Raw genomic sequence first — 8,751 nt, forward strand, 5'->3', positions numbered from 1 at the left:
CACCCTCCCTGGGAGTCAGGAATCCTCACCTCCTCCAGCTCGTTACTCACCTTCTACGTAACCTTTAGTGTTCACGCCCCTCTCAGTCCCGGCTCCCTGCTGGGAGGTCAGGAGGGCAGGAGGTTGAGGCCGTGACCCTGTTTGTGGCTGAGGCTCACAGACACATGCATGGCGTGTTCGGGGCATGCTTGTTGGTGGGCGGGGCATATCTGCACCCCTTCCGGAGGGCCGGGGCGGGGAAGCGCCCGTCTCAGGAGAGAAGGCCCCGCATCTGACGCGGGAGGGAAGGCCAGGCTGGAGGCTGCCCTCAGCTGTGGCCTCCCGCCCGTGGGTCATTTCGTGGCCCTTTCTCAGGCGGGTGTCTGAGTCAAGTGACCCGGTCACCCAGGGGCCCCGTGGGACAGCTGGCAGTGACCAAATCTGGTAGCTCTTTCTGCCGGAGCATCTGTGTCCCGCGGGAGCTGGGCCAACCCGCCCAGAGCAGCGCACTCAGGCCAGGGACCCTGCTTCCCAGGGGCGACAAGCGCGGAGGACCCACACCGCCACACGGCTCAGCGGACTTCTTCACCGCTCCGTCTCTGGAAGAACTAGAGGACAGACATGACCGCGTTGTCACCAAAGAGCTTTTTTTTTTAAATTTTTTATATATATTCATTATTGAGACAGAAACAGAGCATGAGCGGGGAGGGGCAGAGAGAGAGGGAGACACAGAATCTGAAGCAGCTCCCGGCTCTGAGCTGTCAGCACAGAACCCGACACAGGGCTCAAACCCACAAACCATGAGATCATGACCTGAGCCGAAGTCAGATATTTAACCGACTGACCCCCCCTCCAGGAGCCCCCCTAAAAGAGCTTTTAAAAGTAGGCTCTGTGGTCCAAGTTTAGTGGCCGATGGCCTGGCAGTTTGCGCAGACGCGTGTGCAGGGGGGCCGACGGTGACAGTCAGGGTGCTGTGGGTGCTAGCCACAAGCTCTGGGGGGCACGGCTGCGCGTCGCTGGGCTGGGAGCCCTCCCGCTGGGGCTGAGCTCAGCCCTGCTCCCCGTCCCCCTGGCTAGAGGGACAGGGGCATGTTTGCACACAAACCGGGACATTGCGGAGGGCAGAGGAGAGCGCCCCTGTGAACCCGGCCTCGGCCACGCATGGGGCAAAGCATGGCACTGCCGCCCTCATTGGAGACCAGAGAGGCCTCACAGACCACCTGCCCAGCACCCTCCTTTCTCAGATGACAAAACCGAGACCCTGGAAGGGACGTGACTTTCCTAAGACGTGGGACCTCGTTACCTCCTCTCACTCTCGCAACGCCTGTCTCAAGCACAGCCTCCGAGGGCAAACACGAGAAATATCACAGTGCCAGCGCGTTGCACTCGGGGGCGAAGTGTCCGCCGGGAGCCACAGGGGCCGGGGCCACCTGCTCCGTAGGGGCGTCTGGAGACGGCTTCCTTGTCCGGGAAAGAGAACGTGCTCTGAGACGCGGCACTTACCTTGTGGAGTCCTTCGCTGCCCGCCCTCTCCTGAAATTCAAAGGCAGCCGGGCACCTTCGTCCTACCCGGAAGTTTCAGAGGGCACGTGGCCAGCAGAGCCCCCGGCCAGAGGGTCTGCAGGCATCTTCCAGCTCCAGCCGCTCGTCAGTGGTCATACCTGCTGATTCAGCCGATGGCGTGTACCGGGTGCCGACCGCATGCACCTTGCGCTCCCCGGAAGGTGCAGGGGCAGCCGTCAGGAGCCCAGAGTTTCTGCAGTTCAGTCTCGCGAAAACTTGCCACCAAAGGCACACAGTCTGGCGACCAAAACTAATTTCAAACAGCTTCATCCTTCAAATACGTTTCTGCACAACCAGAGGGTTCCGGGCCCCGCAGCCCCCAGCACCCCTGCGGGACACCCTGCCCCCCCCCCTCCCCGGCTCCGGGGCCCCCGTCCTGTCACTACGTGGCTGCTCACCAGCTGAAGACGTTCCTCTGGGAAGAGGAAGGAATGGATTCTGGAATGTTCTGCGGTGGCCCAAAGGGACAGAAGAAACCCGTGAATGCGTCCCTGTGCATGCGTGGTGTCCTGTCTTCTGAGCATCTGGAAAACCACGTTCCCATCTGTGAGAGACTGTCGCGGGGACACGGGCGTGGGGCCCACCAGGACACGCAGAAAACACGATCGCAGACGACGGCATGTTTCCATGTAAACGCCGGGCTGTAAAAAGCAAAAGGAGTAAGAGCAGGAAGGAGCCAGGGCAGCCGGAAGTCTCCGGAACGTTTTCCTCGCAAGGCCGCACAGCAGAGGCGTCAGGCCCTGCCCTGGAGCTCACCTCTTCCAGCCCCTGGCGCCATGGCCGACGCCCGGGGGTCTGCGTGACCCGCACGCGGGGCCGGCCCGGGGCGTGGGGAGGGGGCTGCCGTCCCCGGGGAGCGGCCCAAGCCCGTGACCCGAGTGCGGGCGTGCGGAAACTCCAGCCCATTCTCCCGGGGTGGGAGACGGCTCAGGCCTGTGTTCTCTGCCATCCCCAGACGACCTTGCCTCATAAGGACACCCCCGTCCGCTTCCCGATTGGCCCTTCCCTTTCTCTGGGTCACCTCCCGAATCAGCACCCCAAACTAGCATCGTTGCCTCAGGGGACGGCAAACGAGACAGGCCGCCCCGCCCCAGAGGAGTGGCAGTGCCAGCCCAGGCAGGGAGTGGCCCGGCGTGGGGGCGGGGGCCTTGCCCGGAGACAGGGCCTCGGGGCCGCTGGAGGCTCGGCAGCCCGATTAGATGAGATGCGCCCAGTTCCACAGGAAGACTCAGGATATTTTCCCATGAATTCCCCTTCCGGTTTTGCCCCCTCCTACCCTGGGCTCCTTCTGTCCCGCAAGGAAAACTGGGGCCACAGCGAGGCAGCGCTGCTGACCGGTGGGGACTGTCCCAGCAGTGAGAATAGGTCCGTACAGCACAGTCCTGAAAGACCGCTTTCTCCGGCCGGCACGGGTGATGCGTCAGGTGCACCCACCCCTCTCCTGGGCACCACGTGACAGGCGCTCGCAGAGCCCTGCTTTCCCTGTGGAGGAGCTGAGGTGCAGAGAGGGCAGCCCACTTCCCTGAGGACACACAGCAGGGGGGGGAGCCAGCCCCCACACCCGGGCAAGCCTGGCTCCAGAGCCCACACCGTTGAGACGCCCGCCCTGGGGGACCGCTGGTCACTGATCCAGAACAAAACGGAGGTGCCCGCACGGAGCCCCCTCCAGCGCTCTCTGGACCGGGCCTGGCACAGCTCCGGGATGCCAGCCGCACGCCCCTCCTCTGATGGCTGACTTGGCCCCGGAAGGTGCTCGGAGGGACCCAAACGGGGGAGCAACGCGCGTTTCGAGCCCTTTGGTCTGGAAACATCCCGAGGGAGCTCCTGCCTGCTTCCCGTGGGTTCCCAGCTCCTGGACGGAGAGCCCGTGAGCGAGTGCGTCTGCCCCGGCTTCCAGACACGGCGGCGGGAACCACCCCTCCTCGGTCCTCTCGTGGCCCGGAGTCAAGCCACTCCTCATTTCGTCCCCCGTCTTTTCCACGCGCAACCGGGACACTTCAAACCCTGGGACCCTGGAATCTTCTGAGGGCACATCCGCGCACCGTGCCTGCCGCACCCCTGCCAGGCCCCCCTCGCCTTCCCAGCAGCCTCCTCCGCTCCGCGACCCCGGCCTCCGAGGGAGGCGATCGCAGGGCGAGAGGCGAATCGGGAACTCGTGAGCATTTTGCTCCACAGCTTGGCCTCCTGGTGACCCCCGGCTGGCTGCGTCACCGGGACGCGCAGAGGGCCGATTACAGCCCTGAGTGGGGGCTCCCAGCCACAGCCTACCGCCCGCCGAGTCCCGGCCGGGTGACGGGCAAGTGCAGAAGAGCCCCGAACGCCGACAAGACCGTGCAGCCAGCCCGGTTCAGTGGAGGAGCGTGTGGGAGCCCGAGGCCCGAGCCAGGTTCCCCTCCGTCTGCCGAGAGGACAGAGGTCAGCGGACAGACACACCCTCCGGCTGGAGCCCACACGGAGCCCTCACGCCGAGGGAGAGCCGGCATGCCTCGGCTTGTCTGCCACCGGGAATAACGACAGTCAGAGACCAACGGTACGGGCCACTGGGCCCGAGCCCTGCTGTGTGCCGGGGCCGGCTCACCGGACGCGCCCGCGGCAGCCCCGGGCAGGCAGGGGGCCGTGCACGTGAGTCACGAAGCTGGGGTGGGAGCCAGGGCCTCGGCCCCCGGCCCTGCACCCTTAGCCACTCTGCCGCCCTCCCTCGTCCCCTGGGACTGGGGGGAGGCCGCCAGAGGGTCCCTGGACATACACGGGCATGCTCCCCGTTGGCAGACGGCATCCGGTCCTCAGAGGGCTCCTGACCCAGACGTGGCCACGCACCGAGAACCAGGGGCTGCTGTCCGCGAGCACAGAACACCGCCCCTGCTGCAGACGCGGCTTCACGTTCTGGCCCCTGGTTGTCATCCCACCCCTGACCCCTGCCGCATCCAGCTCGGTGCCCCCACCCCAGCCTAGCAAGCACGGCCCAAAGCGAGTCCGTCACTGTCCCCACGCAGGTGTCACCCCCATCGCCCACACCCCCACCCCCATCTCCGCCGTGGAGGTGGGGACTAGAAGTCCAGGCTCCTGCGGGGACAGTGACATTGCAGGCAGGTGCGCGGCCAGCGGGCAGCAGAACGGTCACGCGGGCGCACACACCTGCTCTGTCCCCACCCCTGCCCTGTCTTCGCCGGCCTCCAATCCCTGCTCTGCGAGGAGGGCGAGGCTGGTGGCGGCCTGGGGGCTGGGGTCCTGGGCGGGTGTGAGGAGGGCGCCCTCCATCCTCATCCCTCTAGCCCTGTCTACACCCGCCCTGAGCCCTCAGGCGGCAGTTCTCACCCTGTTCTCCAGAAAGGAGCTTGGAGAAGCCGCCCCCCAGCGCGTTGCCTGTGCGCAGGGACCGGAGGCGGACACTCGGGCTCCCGAGAGGGAGGAGCGTCTGCTTTGTCCAGGAAGGCGGAGCCCGTCCCTGAGACGCGGCGGCCGATCAGGTCCTGACGCCCGTGGACGGGGAGGCTCACGACGACGCCCCGACCACGAGGCCTGGCCGTCCCAGCCCCCCACCCGGCCCCGCGGAGCGCCCCTCCTTGACCGGGCGATGACGCCCCTTCTGGTCCCGACAATGTGCCCGTCACATGCACAGGCCAGCGCGGGATGCCGGCGATGTTGTGACAGCGATAACGGTGGCTCCGCGTAGGATGACGATGATGAAAATCGGCAGCGACCGAGGCGGAGCGGGGGCCTCCGCCTTCCCCGCCCACGGAGAAGAAAGGGACGCGGTCTGTCATCTGGACCTCATCTTCCCGGCCCGCGCCTTTATTAGCGGGATTTTTTCTTTTAATGAGTACGTTTCGAGCCCCCAGGTGTTTTGAATTTTTGTCTTGTTCACTTGTTTAGATGAGGAAGTTCAAGTAGAGACGATGGCATTCATCAAACCCAGTGGGAAGAGAGAGTGGCCTCTCCCCAGGGGACCCTCTGCCCTCCCCTGGGGCCCCCCCTGGGGCTGGCTGCAGTTCCCAGCTCGGCCACTAGGAGTCCATCTCCCGGGGGGGGGGGGGGGGGGGGGGATGGCCCCAGTGCTCTGGGAGTCCCGGCAGCCTCAGCGCCTCGGCCTCACCCCTTCATGCCCGCACCGTGGCTGGTGCACCAGGGGCCCCCACCGGCACCGCCAGCACCCACCCGGAAGGAAATGAGAGGGAACTGGCCTGTTCCCGGGAGGACCCGCCCCCTTCTCCGGGCTCCGGAGGATGAAGCCAAGTCCAGGTAGTTTCACCTCCTTTGGGCGACATGGTCTGTGCAGGACTTGAATCAACTAAAGTGAGGTGGGGGGGGTCCGCCGGCTCCACTTCTGGGCAAATCCTGGGAAACGCAGGGACGCCTCTGCTCTGGGGCGGAGTTAGCTTTAAGCAGCCACCGCTGGCAAGGCCAGTCCGTGGCCAGATACAGCGGTGCCAGGGTAATTACCCTTCCTTGACTCAGTTTCCCTCCAGCCGCACCGCACTTCAAGGAGCAAAACTCCCCACTTGTGATGAGCGCGTCAGCCTAGGTCCTTCCGTTCCGCCTGGTGTCCACGGCCGTGGGGCTGGTGGAGGCTGCAGTGGCCGGTCGGTGCGGCGGGGTCGAGGCAAAGCCCCACCCCCGTCCGCAGGACGCAGCCTTCCAGGACTTTCTCCAAAACAAGACCAACAAAGAAGCCGTTTGTGTGGACTAAGAATCTGCGGGTTTTGAAAGGAAGACCGCGTTTTCCCCGCATTTTGGTTTTCTCGGTCGGGGCAGGATTTCTGCGCGTGCGGAGCGTCTTGGCGGCGCGCTTGCTCCGCGTGGGAAGGAGTGGGGGCGGGAGGGGCAGGTGCGGAGCGAGCCCGCAGCCGGATGTGGCGGGGAAAGGAGGCGGCGCCTTTTACTGCTATGGGTCACGTGACTGCGGAAGCCCCGCCTTTAAACAGGCGAGCCTCTCACAGGGCCTGGCCTCGACTCCTGTGATGGCGGTGGCGTCTGTCCCACCTGCCATGGCTGTGCCCGCCGCCCCCACTCCCTGCTCCGTCCCCACCCCACCGCCCGACGCTGCGCCCGGGGATGACAGACATCGCCGTTTACCCGACCGGCTTCATCTGACCCGCGTGGCGACCTGTCCTTCTTTCCTCCGGCGCAAATCGTCTTGACACCGGGTTGGCTTTCCCTTCGCACGATTCGTTCCCTTCGCCCTCACTGTGCCGCGTGGGTCCCTGGGCTAAGTTCCCACCTGGGGGTGGAGGCGGGGGGGAAGGCTCTTCGTGTGTGTCCGCCCAGAGCTCTTGGCGCGTCTGGATTCGGGATGAGGAGTGGCCAGTGCGTCAGTCAAGGGGACAAGTGAGAGACGCGTGGTCGAACCAGAGAGGCGGGGACCCCAGTCCCAACAGCCGGCCCTGTGGCCCGGGCGAAGGACACACGTGCTGTTCTTCGGCCTCCCCGCAGCCTGGTGAGGTGTCCGCCGGGGAAGCAGGCTGCGCTCCGGGTCCCTGAGTCACTGACGTCGTGGGTCTGCGTCCGGGTCCACACGAGCAAGCGGGCGGCGCAGCCCCAGTGACAGTGCCTCCTTCTCGCATGCTCTCGGGGCCCGCGTCACGCCTGTAGCCAGCACTTGCCTTCAAGTGTCCTTTGAAACCTGGAGCGCTTCTCAACAAAGTTGAGCCTGTTTCTTTCCCGCTTCTCATTTTTCTTCCACACTCGCACCACAAAAAACCCTTTCAGAGAGCTCTGCAGACGGAGAACCGCCGGCCACACCGGAGAATTCGAGATAAGGCTGAAAAACCCCATTCACAGAGGCAGGGGCTGTTGCTGTTTGCCACATGCCGCGGAGGCTCCGGGAACACGCTCCTGAGTCGGGGGGGGGGGCACTCGTGCTGTTGCGGGGAGGGGGAGTGAGCTGCAGAGCCCAGTGCAGGAAGGGAGGAGGAGGAGCGGGCTCCGTGGGAACGGCACCTGACTGCTGCGTCCTAGTAGGCGTTAATAATGTCACGTTTGTGAGGGGCACGCCACGTGCAAGACCCGGCACTAAGTGCTTTACATGCACTGTTGAACTTTCATCGCCTCAAGGATGCGCTAGTCAGCGCGTGCAGCGATAGTGCCGTGTAACAAACATCCCGGAGAGTGCAGAGCCCTCCGGAGACAACTCTGTGCTTCTCGCTGTCTGTAAGTCAGGGCGGCTCCGCGGGGCCAGGTTTAGACCTGCTCCGCCGCTTCCCTCTAAGACCAGCAGCTACGCCGTGCGCCTTTCCCAGGAGGCGGGCAGAAGCCGGGGGTGAGTAGGCAGCCCCGACGCCTCCCGAGATCTTGGTTGAGAACTCGCACAGTGTCATTTCTGCCCGCACCCCGCCGGCCAACTCAGGTCTCAAGGCCAACGCCGTCACCAACGGGGCAGAGAAGCATACTCCGCCCCCGTGAGCTCTGGCACCCCACGAGGGAGGGGCGTCATGAGCCGGCGACAGGAGCTAGTCCCGGCAGCCCCTGCCGAGCGGTGGCACAGCCGGCCTGATGGCTGCGGGGCCGGTGCCAGGGTGTCTGCTCTGAGGTGGAGAGAAAGGTATTCCAAGCGTTCTGGGCAGAGTCCCAGCCTTGCAACCTGGGAGCCCCCTGTGTCCTGCCCCGGCATTTCTGACTCAGTTGCTCTGTTCTGGACTCAGGCGCTGGGCCTCCCAAAGCCCAGTGTTTCGCATGAGCCGCCGGAGCCGAGCAGTGGGCTCCGAGGCCCCTGCTGGTCCCTTTTGGAAACGCAGAGCCCCGGGCCCCCCACCAAACCTTCACGTGCGCACCTGCATTTTAGCCAGATCACGGGACAGAGAGGCGCAGATGGGTGGCTCGCCGCCCGGACAGAGCAATCCCGAGGGCGCAGCTTCTGCGGCGGGGTCCGTGCTTCCCGTTTTCCGAGACCACGGTTGTGAGGCCTCTCTGCGGCCCGTGGAGGGGCGTGTGGGGAGAGGGCCAGGGCGGACCCTTCAAAATAAATAAATAGAAGTGATTTCGTAGTTACAGATTGTGTAAGTTGCCCACAGCTAGCAAACCTCTCTCTTCACACGCTTCTCACATAAACACAGCCAAAACGTATTTATTTTTAAGCTGAGGGACAGGGAGGAGGGCTAACAGCCCGTTTTCAGGCTCTTCTTTCGAGAAGCGTGAATTCCTACCCCTCAAATCCTCAAGAAAACTGCAGCTTTCGGCGGGCGGCGCACCTCTGTTTTCAAGATGTGTCATCTT

The sequence above is a fragment of the Suricata suricatta genome, chromosome 16, assembly GCF_006229205.1.
Source record: "Suricata suricatta isolate VVHF042 chromosome 16, meerkat_22Aug2017_6uvM2_HiC, whole genome shotgun sequence".
Lineage (NCBI taxonomy): Eukaryota > Metazoa > Chordata > Mammalia > Carnivora > Herpestidae > Suricata > Suricata suricatta.